Here is a 15,150-nt window from a genome sequence, read left to right as displayed (position 1 = left end):
CGAAAATAAGACAGGGGGAAAACACAACAAATAAAACCGCTTGAATTCTGCTTTTCTAAATTCGAATTTCAAAAAACGTGATAAAAGAAGGATGGATGACCTTTGCCACATTTCAATTTTAGAACAGGAGTTTGCTTCCACAAATGCGAGAAAGGTCCGGCGCAAAAGCAACAACAACAACAACAATTTTTATATGAGAAATTATTTCCAATATTTCACATTTGTATCATAAAGATACAAATGTGTCAGCAAAAATCCTTCACAGAAATTGATTCGAAATCTCAATCACTTCGGCACGATATGGCCATTTATGTGTTGACGTGCCGTAAAATCCAAACAAACAAACTCAATCATCGGCTTACAAACAAATGAACGGAACGCTGTAGACCACCGATAAAAAAAATCGATTTCCTGATGCATTTGTCAGACGGTGTATGGTAGGGTGTGCACTTGTATATAAGACAGCACAGGCAATTTTTGTGTTGAAAGTGCTTGCAATAAAAATTGTTATTTCACACATTCAATATAATTTAGTTTTAAGTTAACCATGAGTGTCTTGCTGACAGCTGAAGCTCCACATGTTACCCAAGTGCAAACAGAAATCGGCCAACATGTTCATGCCGTTTGATTTTCGGTTATTAGTCAGCACACATTTCGGAAACTTGTCGACTTGTCCATTTAATAAGACATTCAGTTTGGCAAGGTTAAAGCAATTTTTGAAAGAGTAAAGTTTAACTATTATTCTTAAAACGATTTTAGATAAAAGGAATGCGGCGTCTTGTTGACGTTTTAACTATAACTTTAAAATCTTTTGTTCGAACCACCCCAAGTTTAAAGATTTAGTTCATTTTGATATACTAGATATAACTACCCCGGTTGTTTTGCGAATACTAATATATAGTTCAAGGTTAAACAAAGTTGATACACTGCCAATTTTACAAACTATAAACGAAATGTTATACTATGAATATTCCTTATAAAATAGAATAGAGTTTATAGCTATAAAATGGCGAGTCTGTGGTAAATTGTGTTTGTTCAAATTATGTGATATTTACACCACTCAACTTCACCCCCTTGTAATTAACAGTCCTCTTTGTAGGGTACAAACACAATCAAGTAAATAACAACTTTTATGGAGGTTTTAAAACACAAACGGGTCATTCTTATGCGTAACAATGTCAACAATTAATTGTAGATTTAGATATAATTAACGAAATTTAAGTAAATATTTTGGTATATAAAGAACAGATCGTTGGGTAATTTCTTATTCAATTTGATATTTATTATTAAAGAACTAAATCTAAGGCCATAAAAATGCTATTTTTTCATTTCTCATAAAAAAAATAAATAAATAAATAAATAAATAAAAATAATAATAAAAAAATAAATAAAATTGATGCCCTGTTACAATATCTAAAAATGTATTCATTGGCCACGTACATGGTGTTGAATCATATGTTGCTCCTTTTGAATATTTTTGCATACATATATAGCGATTTAATATTGTAAGGGCCCGGAGTAAAAATACCACATAGCTTTTTCTTTGCAAATAGTTCGTATTTCGCGCTACTTAACTGAAATGTTTTAAATCTATTATAAAAATACTGGTTTTCATCTTCTTAAAACAATAAAAGAAATATAAATGATTTATTTTTGATGCATATAAATGACCTTTAAGAATGCATGTTAAACCGATAAGCCTTTTGCCATAAATATAGATCCATGTCGTCCAGCACATTTATCTGAACTGGCTCTCTACTGTTGGCTGAGTAACTTTTAATTTTCATCTTGAACTTCCCGAAATTGAAAATGGCTGCAGTTCATCAGAGCTGGACAAGTTCGCGGGCTAATGGTTCATAAAGTCCAAAATTTTCCATAGTTTTACAATGCCGCTTCTTAACGAGCTTCAAGTCAATGTTCTTTACACGCGTTAGTTCATCTATTCACGTACTATTTTGACCCAGTTCATGGTCAGTCAATTTGTTGTATTTAATCTCGTTGTGAACAATGCATGAACGGTAAACTTAAACATCTGTCTGAGTTATAACATTCATACACATTTTTTCTATATATTCTGTTGGAATTTAGAACGTGAAACATGGCATTAAACCGAGCCGATAAGCTCATAACGTAAGTACCATTCTTTTCCTCATTTTGTGTTAAACAATAACACCTGAATCAGCTGATAGATAACCATGTAACTAGTGCATACAAAGATCATCCAACACATCCGTGCCATTTGATCATGATGTGCACTGCCAGTACATATTTGAAATGTGCACTAAAATGATGAAATAGTTTTGCCTAGATTTAACGATGGACAATTCCATTTTGAGTAATCGCATACGCATATTGAACTCTTTCTTTGACCTTTGTCCTTGAAATCTAATAGTGTAAAAAGTCGTTTATTTTATTCACCTTCCTTGTCTCTAGCTTATATTACGATTACAAAATAAGTCTGTTAGCCTTAAAGAATAAATATTGATGTAATGCTGATGTTGCATTTTAATCAACATTAAATTTTAAATGTTAGTTCACATTTGTCCGTGCATTAACATCTGCAGAAGCTCGAGAATTTGTTTATTCGTATTCGTCAAGCATGTTTTTCCCGTGCCAATGCAATGTCAATTGATAATTAATTTATTGTTATATTATGAGATTACACGGAGCGTGATTGAAATATCAAAGACATGCAACAACGGCGTGTGCACTTGCGTGATTTTATCAGTAAAGAATGTGTAAATATACACCTGCTTTGGCAGTTATTGTAGGAACGAACTTTGTACTGTATTATCAAATGTCACAAGTAAAGAAGTTATATAACTTTTGATATGTCATAATTACAAATGCATGAACTACTTTTTGTATAATACAAACCTTTTTGCACTCGTATCAAGGAGATAGAATGTCATTTACACATCTTTACACGTTATGTTTTTAATAGGAAAAGCAAACCGTAGGAAAATATGTCCTCTTGTTGGGGACAGATACCAATCGCATAAATTGAATAATAAATAATACCCTAAGTATTCCGATTGGCGAGGTACGGCGTTTTTTTGTACACACATAATTGTGTAAGGAAATGGTTTAATCATAAAATAATCATTTAAATACAGTCACTTTTATCACTTGGTATGCGAATTTTTAATATATTGATGATTGTAGGATAATGAATCAAAATTTGAAAATTCATCGAAAGAATGGCATAAGAATGGAATAAAAATCAAGTTGGTCAGAGATATTGTTATCTATCTAGACACTCCTTTTCAGGAAAACGACCCACTCATTATTGTACCAGATAACAAGAAATACCTTTAAAAAAGATACTCAATAGAGGTAAAACTAGTTGACTTGCATATGTTATATCTAAGTTTTCTAAGTTTATTATAGTTATGTTAGTAGTGATTACATAACATTTACATCATTCCAGATTTCAATTTGTAGTTTAAAATGACAAATAAAATTTGCTCTTATATTCAGTTCTATCTTGTTATTTTACTGAAAGTCAAACTGATTTTAGATGGTCTTTGGCAAAAAAAACCAACAAAACAAACACCAACAACACCCCCCCTCCCCGAAAATCCCCATCAACTATAACAACAACAAAAAAGAAACAAAAGCAAAAAACAACAACAAAAAGTACAACAACAAAACACCTCCTCCCCAAAGAAAACAACAACACCAACATGTACCTCGCAAAAGTACCACAAAAAGGCTAATAATCTATAACAGGGACTGCAAGGTTCCCAATGGACCGTAAAAATGGATCCGATAAAGGTCAACTGTCACTTTCCATTATGTTTAAGAACACTGCAATCGCCATATGAGAGCTTATCACTACATCGTGAAAGAAAGCTTGACAAACATGTTTGTTTCGCCACTTCACAGGCATAAATACATATTTTAAAAAGTCATTTACCTCTTAATGTATTCATTACGGCATATTTAGGGCCTTTATTCATATATATTAATTCCTCGTTTTTATTGTTTCTAGCGCTTTATTTATTCAACGCAGAAGATATTGACGCCCCGGGCAATGACCGCCCAAAGTTAACATTATACTGTAATAAATGTAACCACAGCCTGCAAATAACCGATCTATTTATCAGATAAACTGTAAAAGATATCTATAAGTCTAAAATCTTAGTAATAAATGTTGTTTTTTCAGAAATTTCTACCTGTTTATTATTTTTCAAGTGATACCAGTCCAATAGTATTTAAATGGAATTAATTAGGTACCCGGTACAATTCTGTCAGCGGTTGAAGAATTTATGACATTGCTTCTTTAATTTTGTTCTCTACGTCCGAAAAGGTCTAAATGAATTTATAAATGCCTCTATAGTAATGATAATAATAATAAGAGTAGGTGAAATACTGGAAAAGGGGAGACTGATTGGCTTAGTGCAACTATAATACATTTTGGTTTAACCAATAACATTTCATTGACTTACATACCCATTTATCTATGTCAAAATCTCCCGCTCAATAACGTTTTAAGATATTAACCTATTTTTTTCATTTCGGCTATTTGCGATGCTGAAATGGATACAGGGTAATAAAGTTGTTTAGCTGAGTGATTTATTTACTAGCCCTGATGAGGTCAAAGATCCGCAGTCGTTACATAAAATTGCATGAGTGATTTTCAGATCTACGTTTGTATATGATATGGTCACAATTTTTAAAAGCTATTTAAAATAAAAAGCCACGGAAGGTTTGGCAGCAGTTAAGCCTTTACACCGTGTCTTATTGGAGTGTTCCAAATAAACGACCTGGTTAAAATAACTATACCATAACAGTTTTACCTTGTCAATAGTTGATATGATATCATATTATTAACAATGAAATAAATAATATTGCATTGCAAGATAATAAATAGCATAAATTCAATAATTTTTTTGTGTTTGTTATCACTGACGAGAATAAAATTGTTTCAAAAAACAATTTAAAGGATTATTAAAAATGTCGGATAAAGTAAAAACATTAAAGAGACGAGATTCTAACTTGAAACAATGGCAAGATGGCCTAGAGTAAGTATTACTTATATTTTAAAGGCTCTGTTGTTTCTTGTTTACTATAATTTAAAGCCTCAGAAATACTATCATTTTTATTTAAAAAAAACTTAAAAGTTTTGGTATCTTTTCTCAGTTTCCAAAAATGCTCATTTACCATATAAATGAACTATCTTTGCTTGTTTCGCTTTGTTGGCAACCGAATTAGTATTTTGTATGGATGTCAAAATACTACTTTGTTTACAATTTGCTACCATTACGACACATTACTGCATATTCAGTGCTATTTTATTTTTTTCAGCTGTTAAACTAACATACTCTAAATCCATTATTAAAACATTATTAAACACATGTTTGACATTTCTAAAGAATTAAAAAGAAATATGGATTTGTGAGGCATAATGTGCATTCAAATGTTATGTGGAATTTTATTCAGAAGTAATGCTAAGTATTTGTTTGTATTATTGTTGAACATTCAAACAAATAAAATATCATTAAAAGACATACAATATGACAGAATTGAAGATGTTGGAGGTTCGGTTTTATGGAGATTGTTCATGAACGGAGAACAGCATATGTTTCCTAAAAGCACACAATAAACTTGTTAAAAATCTTAGAAAATCTGCGGATGTACGTACTAACGTTATTTAAAACCAAAAATCTCAAGTTTCATAACTCGGTATCAGGTTGCTAAATAAGAACACTTCAATACCATTTATGAACATAATATATCAAATGGTGAAAAAACATTGTGGTACTTTCTTGTAATTGAAGTCTTCAACAAAATGGAATGCTTTTGAAAAAAAAAATGAATACAAATACTTTACTTTTAAAAAAATCTGTAATATTATATGAAATATTTATATAAAATGACAATATTTATAAAAGTCTTTGTACAAAAGTTTATAGTTATATTCCAATAATTATATTTATCCTTATCTAAGATTAACTGAATATGCATAAATACGATTTGTAGCTGCACAATTTGCATGATTAAATGAGCAAATATTTGCAGACTTGATTTCCGGAATGGCTGAGACAAACTTGCTCGAAACTATCGATACTTTCTAAGTAACTAGCAAGTTATATCTGTATTGCAATTGGGCATGCGCTTCGATTATGATGTCAATGCTATAATTAAGCCGTGATCATTGCTTGTTTCAGAGAACTTCTGGCCTCTGGAATGGAAGACTTTGAAGAGAAGTTGTTCAGCTTTTTGTGTGATCACAATGGCCTTGTCTCTATGGACAGGTTTAATAACGTAAGTTGTCTTTCTGTTAATAATATTCATTTTATGCAAATGCTTATATATTATATAAATATTTTGGTTTGTTTGCTACATTAAATATATTATTAAATATAAAGCAAAAAAGGTGTTTAAATTGTTATTCTCCATGCATTGTTGACATATGAATTAGAAGATGCATTTTGTTTATCATATTAATGAAACAAATAGAAATATGCGTGAGAAATGACATTTTTGTGACAAAATATTGCAACACATATCATATCTTATGTAACATCTCATTTATCTTCTGATACAAACAGATCTAGATATATTTGAGCTGCGTCACGACAAAACCAACAAAATGCGTTTGCGACCAGCATGGATCCAGACCAGCCTGTGCCTCCGCGCAGTCTGATCAGGATCCATGCTGTTCGCTATCAGTTTCTCTACTTGTAAAAGGGTTGATAAGCGAACAGCATGGATCCTGATCAGACTGCGCGGATGCGCAGGCTGGTCTGGATCCATGCTGGTCGCAAACCCATTATGTTGGTTTTGTCGTGACGCGGCTCATATATAGTATTCTCACAGTTGATATGTCATGAAGCCAATGTGGTTTGTTCTATTTTAGCTGCACGAACGCTGTACACAAACACATTAGCTTCGTTTTTTAAATATTGAATAAGATGCCTGATATTTGAACCCATCCTAGTTATCCGATGATCTTATAATCCGTATGCTTTATGTCGTTTAAAATGAGGTCATATTGTCAATGTTTCAGATGATCGACCCTATCTCGGAGTTCCATTTGGAAACATCATATAAGAAAAATATGTGTTTCGTATTAAAATAGCGTTTTAACCGTTCGTTAAATGTTAGATTAGTTTATGATAAGAAAAATTTACTAGTAATGCATATATAGATTTATAGCTTTATACCCCACCACTGTCATCAATTTTGCAATCTATTGGCTAGTTTTTTTTTCTGCATTTTTAATTACAAAACTACTAAAATGAATGAGAAATTTAAACACAAGATCAATCCCGTTTTTTTCTATATAATGCTCAGATATCACCGTTTTCACAAAACTGTGCCATGAAAACCAGAATGATAACAGAAAGTAGATTTTGACCGTCTAGAAATAAAATGTTTTTTAAATAGAAATTACAAAAGTATCTTACTAAATATTAAAAAAAAAAGAACAGAAGCAAAAAAAAAAAAAAAAATTGATTGATATGATTATTTCTTTGGAACTATTCAGCTTCTTGAAGAGACTGGATTAAAGAACACAGATTACCGTTTAAAAGAGACGATGACAAAGTTTAGGGCGGTTTTAGAGAGGCAACTTCATGACGAGAATGAGCTTAGGGGAACAGTAGACCAAAACACGTTTCTAGAGTAAGTAAACTGGCGAATAAACACGAGTACCTCAGAGTTTTAAATATGTTATGCACTTGTGGCAATTCAAACAATAAAATCCGAAACGTAAAAAATTGTCTTAAGATGATGTGTTGCGTTTGTATTTTCACATTTTTATACATAGAATTTGACTAATGAGATGGTGTTTTTAACGTTCCAGTTGCGTTTCCGACAATATTGTGGTAATATCAAAAGCCCTGACCAGCCAGTTTGTGATACCGGAGTTCAAGCCTTTTACAGACATTATAGACACAATCTACGAGTCATGTAAAGAAAACTTTCACGGCCAGGTGAGTCTTTTTTTATTTTTTGTTTTAACCATAGGAATTAAAACATAGCATGTTGACAAGAAAAACAGAACTAAGCAAGTAGTTCAAAATGAAAGTTTTTAACTTTATTTTAATCTGCCAATTTTTTTTTATTCTTTTTTTTATTTTTGATACTGCAGTTATTTCAGGAACATGACATGATGTTTGCATCGGTATCGCCATATTTAATACTCGGAAAAAAATAGTACCTGTGCTTTTGTTTTTACGAAAACCTAACCTACAAAAAAAAAAAGATTTTTCTGCCTTATTCAAAAGTCGGTTATAATGGCTCCATGCATTTTTTTATTGCGAACGACTAACTATATAATGAATGTTTCCAAATTATTTCATCTTACAATTTGCCAACATCTAATAAACAGAACTGTTTTCTTTATATTACTAGCCTGCTCAATATATCCCACAACTTGCACGAGGAAATCCAAAACACTGGGGCGTCTCAATATGTACAGTAGATGGTCAAAGGTATAAACTTTAAATTGCATATGAGACTGTTTTGTTTGTTTGTTTGTTTCATTTTACGCCTTTTTCCAACAGTATTTCAGTCATATAGGCGGATAGTTTCCTAACCATCGTTTCTGGAGAGTTACACCAGTACTAAACCACCTTCCTCCGCGCTAAACTACCAAAGCATCTCCCGGGGATCGAACCCACGCCAGCATATGAAACTGCAATACACCGTAGATTTAGTCATCAGAAAATCTTAAGGATATGTTATTTTTAATTTGGTTCAATTTTTAAATTTTATTACACACGATCAACTATCATAAAAGAACTGTTGTTTCTGTCAAAAGCTTCGGATGCTAAAACGCTAATGTTCCAGATGCATTCTTAATTGTACTTGAAAGCTACTTTCTTCTTCAGATAATGAGATTTAATAATTCATTTATAAATATTTCTTGTAATATATAAAATTCATTATTAAATCCTGTACTTTCATATTTACTATCTTAGATATGACTTGGGAGATACGAAAATACCATTTTGTCTTCAGTCCGTTGTAAAACCTTTGAACTACGCCTTGACATTAAATGATCTATCCCCAGAAGTGGTCCACAAATACGTGGGTCAGGAACCCAGTGGGAGATCGTTCAATGAGCTAACACTCGACTACCAACGTGAGTAACCTTGTTTCGTTTCATCATTTGCTTCAGGACTTGTAACTTGTTAAAAACTCCATTGGGAAAAATACCCTTAACCTTTTCAGTTGCACGCCTATTTGTTTTTTTTATAGATAAAACTTTTGCTTTAATTCATTTTGTATCTATACATTTTTAGAAAGTTTTGTGGTTTTATATTTTCAGACAAGCCGCACAACCCAATGATTAATGCAGGTGCTATTGTTATTTCTTCACTACTGAAGAAAGGGTTGGTTATCGCTGACAGATTTGATTACGTAAGTTTGTGATATCCCTTCATCCGACAATTTGTATTTGGTGTGCCACTTATGAATAGGAGCTAATCCATGCATTGATATAAAACTGGCCAGTTGTTTTATGTTCACAAATTTTAGAAAAACGATGATCGCACTAATGCCTTTGCACCAATTAGCTAATAATTCAACACGTATGTTGACCCTGTAGACAGTTTGTACCTTTGGGTCGGGACAGAACATTTCCTCCTGCAATAATTTATTCACGTTTTGAAAAATGGGGAAATGATTTCTTTATTTTGCATGTAGACTGAGGTTTCAATACTTGAGAGTACAGAAAAATGCGTTTATCCACTTAAGAATCAGTATGTAACATTTGGGAACATTTCATTTACCTTATTATTCATAACGTCTCGTATAAAGATATTGGTGTCCATTCTGATTCTGACATTTCGGAGAATAGGGAAACTTTTTCTTTGTAGACTCCAATAAATGATGAACCTGACTTGAGATTTGTAGAAAAGGTAAAGTATTACAAGAACTTCTAACTAGTCAACAACCAGAATGACCTTTACCTGAATCAAACAGAGGATCAAATAGTATATACAATTTGAGGAAAACGAGAATATACTTTATCAACATATTGGTGTTTCAAAAGATGCCAGTAACAAATTGATGCAAATTATGAAATTTTAATAATGGTTATTTCAGATATGAAAGTATTTAGCTATATATTATGCAGTGCTTTGAGTTATAGGACCTAATATGAGAATCTCATCCCATATAAAATTCAAGCAACGAAGAGTCCAGGAAGGGAGAAATTATCTTTTAAAGTTCTAACGCATGTTTTGCCCTTCGTTCTAATACATACATCACACACATGCTTGTACATGCATATGTGCAATAATGGTTGGGATTTGTAAAAGAAAATTTGATAGCAGCATAATGATCAATGTCCAATGTGATAAACATATTAGAGATTTTTCACGGGCAAGAAAAACTCCAAATTGTTCATACAAATATAACATGTATTTATCCGCAGGCAATGGATGAGTTACGGCGGTTGGCAGGCCAGGAACACGTGTCTTTTAATAATTCAGTGTGAGTTTTCTACTGTGTTTTGTTTTTGTTTTGTTTGTAAAATGCGTTAAATATGTGTTTCATATAGTGTCTTGCAAACTATGTAGTATTGACGTGCAAGTGATGCTAATAACTGTTCAACAGCATTAGCATCTGACCCAGTTGCAATGCTTTGCACAGCTATGCGTTTTAACGTTAAGCTTCTTAATGTTAGTAAAATTGTAGGCTAGACCGGTTACTAGAGTAGACTTTCTACTATTCTAGGCAGACCAATTAAAGTGTATTTCAGCTTTTTTTTCTTGATATTGTTCACTGACTTTCCAAATAGTCCGGTCGCCATTTAAAAAAAAAAAGAGTTTCTGTTGTTTTTATAACTTTCGGTTACTATGTGAATCTTGTCCACCAATCATCAATATGTTCTTCATCAACCTATATCTTTGTCTCTTTCAGTTACCTTTCGGAAAGAGCTACAGCAGACCGAAATTTTGCTTTGGGCTACTACATGAGGGAAAATAATGTATGTTATATTTCACTGTTTTAAGTAGCTATCTTTTATTTGATTTGTGATCTATTTGAAAGAACAGTCAAAAGATCAACAACAATGTTTTACTCAGTTGCAGTTAGAATTCACATATTGTGTTTGCTAGATCTTTTCCTTTCTTTCGTCTTATTTCTAGTACAAACCTTTTCACGACTAGTATAATTCCACAAAAATTATTTTTATTTACTTCTTCTGTAAATATTTCTTATATAATATTATCATATAATAATATCTTATAATTACGAATTTCAGTGTTTTCCTCCAGAGGCAGATCTTGTTGAAACTCTTGAATTTTACTTTCAAGTGAGTGTTATGCAATCTTTATATTACTTTTTGTCATATCTTAATTACAACACAAGACTAGTCAATTTATTTACATTTGCGGTCCGAAACTTAAGGCAATTTAGAACTTACTCTATTGTCACATATGTATGATTTTGTCCAGTTTGTACTTAGATTTGGATGACAAAGATATTATTTAAAAATATGCTTTACCTTTCTAATTTAAATACTTGTATTTGTTTACATTTAATAGCTGTGTTCAATAGAGGTGACCGCACAATCCGGTGCTGTTATGGCAGCCCACCTTGGCAAACGGCGGGATTTGTCCTACCACTGGAGAAAATGTGCTCGACTCACAGGCTGTACAGAACACATTGTCACTGATGCATTCCTGTGGCATGTACGATTATTCCGGACAGTTTGCATTTAAGGTATACACAGAAACACGACTCTTATAATTGATCTAAGAAAACGGTGTCAGGGGGCATAAAAGATGCTTTATAAACAGACTTGATAACACCTATCCTCAATTTTCAACCTTTTGTTTTTGTTTTCATTTGCTCTTGATGGATCTCAAATTCCGATAAGTTTATTCTCATGTATAATTATGACGATAATCATAAGAGCTGTTGTTTTTTGGGGGTTTTTTTGCAATATTTGATGCCACGAAACAATCAATGGTTGTTTTCACGCATTCTATGACTTTTGTAATTTCCACAAAGATATTGTTAGTAATTCCTTCAAGTTTCCAAATCCGCTCACGACATGCTTATGTCATATTCGGTAATATTCTATAGTTTTGATTTTGTGAAAAACATGTTAATCGACAAAAGACATTTTTTTAGGTCTTTAAGTTAACACGCTTAAAAGTTAACCATAAAGATATTAATATGTTCTTTCTTAAAAATATACACATGTTTGTAAATTATAGGTAGGTTTACCTGCAAAGTCTGGGGTAGCTGGTGGTGTTTTGTTAGTTATTCCAAACGTAATGGGGATATTCACCTGGTCCCCACCGCTAGATCAGTGGGGAAACAGCAGTAGAGGTGTACAGTTCTGTGAGGTAAAAATGCTTGAATGACATGACTGAAATAGTATCATATACCATTTTGATATGTCATTGTGCCCGATAATCCTTTAATTACTTACTTATACTTAATATTTATATATAATGTTAAATTGTCATTAACATTTCATCAATCAAATGAAGATCTTTTATTTGTTTATTTCATTTGTCTTTGGTGAGAAACATCATTAAAATTCTATAAATATAGGCGAAAATGCTAAATAATAAATCAATGAATAAAAAGTTACTTTGCAGCTAATATTTAAAAGTTTTGTATCATTAAGGTTAGTTGTTCTTTTTTTTGACAAAAGAGTCCTTTTATTATCAGGAACTTGTGGAGAACTTCAATTTCCATAACTATGATAATCTGAAGCACACCAATAAGAAGTATGATCCCCGAGGACGTGCCGTGGAGTCCAAGGCACAAGATGTTGTGAATTTGCTCTTCAGCGCTTACAATGGTGACGTCACTGCTATGAGAAGGTGATAATTTTATATAAAATTACTTTCGAAATTGCCCGAACGTGAAATTATTTCTAGTTATGTAGAATAAAGATAATTCAAATATGTCCATGCGCTGAAAGAAAAGGTTTATGTTTCCTGGTCCCATACATGTTACAAATATATTAAATTATAATGCTCACCTATGATTGGTCTTCTTCTGTATGTTTGTAATTGGTTTGTTTTAATTTTGTCATATATGCTGTTACCAGGTATGCTTTGCTTGGCATGGATATGTCTTTGGCAGATTATGACGGCAGGACGGCTCTCCATCTTGGAGCCGCTGAAGGTCACGAACCAATTGTTCGATTCTTGACTGAAAAATGCGAGGTGAACGCTCACCTTAAAGACAGGTATATCTTTCTATTTCAACTACATTATTAGTCTCTTGTAGCACTTTTGTCTATGAACAAATCTTGATCCACATACATTTGCTATTGTTATGATAGCAATAGCGATTGAATATAGACTTGTTTGGAAATATGTCCTTCTATTTCTAAATATGTATGACTAAATTCTTTGATTTTGGAAGAACTTTCATGTTTCGGTTACATATATCCTTTGCTTTTGCTGATCTCCATGTTTTATGTACTGAATAATTATTTGAAATTGTTACACCAATGTTGTTTCACACTACGATCATAAAAGAGTCGTTTCTTTATATTATTACCTTTATATAGGTGGGTTGTTCATTAACTATTTTATAAACAGAAATTTTAAAATTTTAACAGGACAGCTTATAATTTAGGCTTCAACTGTATTAATGAGCCGCTTCACGACAAAACCAACATAGTGCGTTTGCGGCCAGCATGGATCCAAACCAGCCTGCGCATCCGCGCAGTCTGATCAGGATCCATGCTCTCCGATTACCAACCCTATTACAAGTAGAGAAAATGATAGCGACCAGCATGGATCCTGATTAGCGCAAGCTGGTCTTGATCCATACTAGTCGCAAACCAACTATGTTGGTTTTGTCGTGACGCGGCTCATTTATAGAGGGACAAGTATGAGGTTTAAATAAATAAGCTTTTATGAATTATTATTGTGAATATTTAGGTGGGATTTTACTGCCTATGACGACGCCAAACGCTTCAAGCATGACGGCATTGCCAAACTTCTTGCTGATTACATGAAGACCCATCCAAATCCAAATCCAGATGGAAAATCTGATATTGAAGAGGTCAACAGATTTATGTCCAAATTAGCAACATAAACGGTCGCTGTTACATAGAGTGAAATCTCTCAAAGAGAAACATGTAGTATTATTATTTTAATCTATGTACTGGACAACTATGCGAGTACATGTAAAGCTGTCACCAATAACTTGCCGAGGTTGAGTAACAAATTTGCCTAGCTTTTAATTTGATACAGTCCTTGCAATGTTTATGGGATCTGAATATCAAAAATTCAAAAAAATAAAATAAACTAAGCTACCAACAGTATAGAGCCTGGTCAGACTGCACGGATGTGCAGGCTGACCTTGCTCTATACTGGTTGCAAAGTATTATCATGTTCGTTTCAAGCACGCAAAGAGACAATAAAAGATGTAATTGCGGAACTTGTGATCCAATTGAAAGTGAATTTTAACTATTGGTTCTGTTTGGTGTGACGGAACATTCCGCTTTTGACAATCTTCTTATGTTTTAATGACATTCAACATTATCTGTTATACCGACATATACCATTTTAGATCAGTATTTCATTGTATATGATACAACATATATAACTCATATAAAAAGTATGTTATAACTTACTGTAACATAATGTGTAACTATTCGTTTCAAGTCTATGAATAAGAAAGACAATATTTTGTTTAACATGTACGCATTCACATATCATTTTTGTAAGCTTTGTAATAAACATAAAGTTGAAAATGAAAGTTCGTACCGTTAAAATAAATCCTTTTAATTGGTGTCGATTACATTTGTTTATGATTTTAATAATTGATTAAATGACCTCAGGTCTGATTTTTTGTTTTGTTTCATATAGCACTAATATTCTTTTGTTAATAAGCTTTTCGATTCTGATTTGACATACAGTGTATATATAAAAATATTCGTTTTTAAAGAATGCATATTATATCTTACTAACAAACTGATTAACCTAATTGACATATTTTTAAAATGTATATACCCAGATTTTTGAAAATTATATTTTTATACAAAATAAAAAAAATAAAGATACTGCTTACTTTGTTTTAGTTTGGTCCTATCTATTTGACCAGCTTGATTTCAGATATACATTTCTCATGTTGCTACATTTGGCAATAGTATAATGCATAAAAATAAGTACTTTACATGAGACCCAAAGATAATGTCTTCTCGAGCTT

At 32.3% G+C, this 15,150-nt stretch overlaps 1 pseudogene; it reads left to right on the top strand.

Moving 5' to 3' along the window:
- Nucleotides 1–4,694: 4,694 nt before the first annotated feature.
- On the top strand, nt 4,695–14,716 carry LOC132743433 (glutaminase kidney isoform, mitochondrial-like; annotated as a pseudogene).
- The last annotated feature ends 434 nt before the right edge of the window (nt 14,717–15,150 follow it).

This window comes from Ruditapes philippinarum, unplaced genomic scaffold (assembly GCF_026571515.1).
Source record: "Ruditapes philippinarum isolate M1 unplaced genomic scaffold, ASM2657151v2 ctg6684_1_1_1_1, whole genome shotgun sequence".
NCBI classification, from domain to species: domain Eukaryota; kingdom Metazoa; phylum Mollusca; class Bivalvia; order Venerida; family Veneridae; genus Ruditapes; species Ruditapes philippinarum.
Note: the sequence above shows the minus strand (reverse complement) of the source record. Positions and strands in the feature narration are given on the sequence as shown.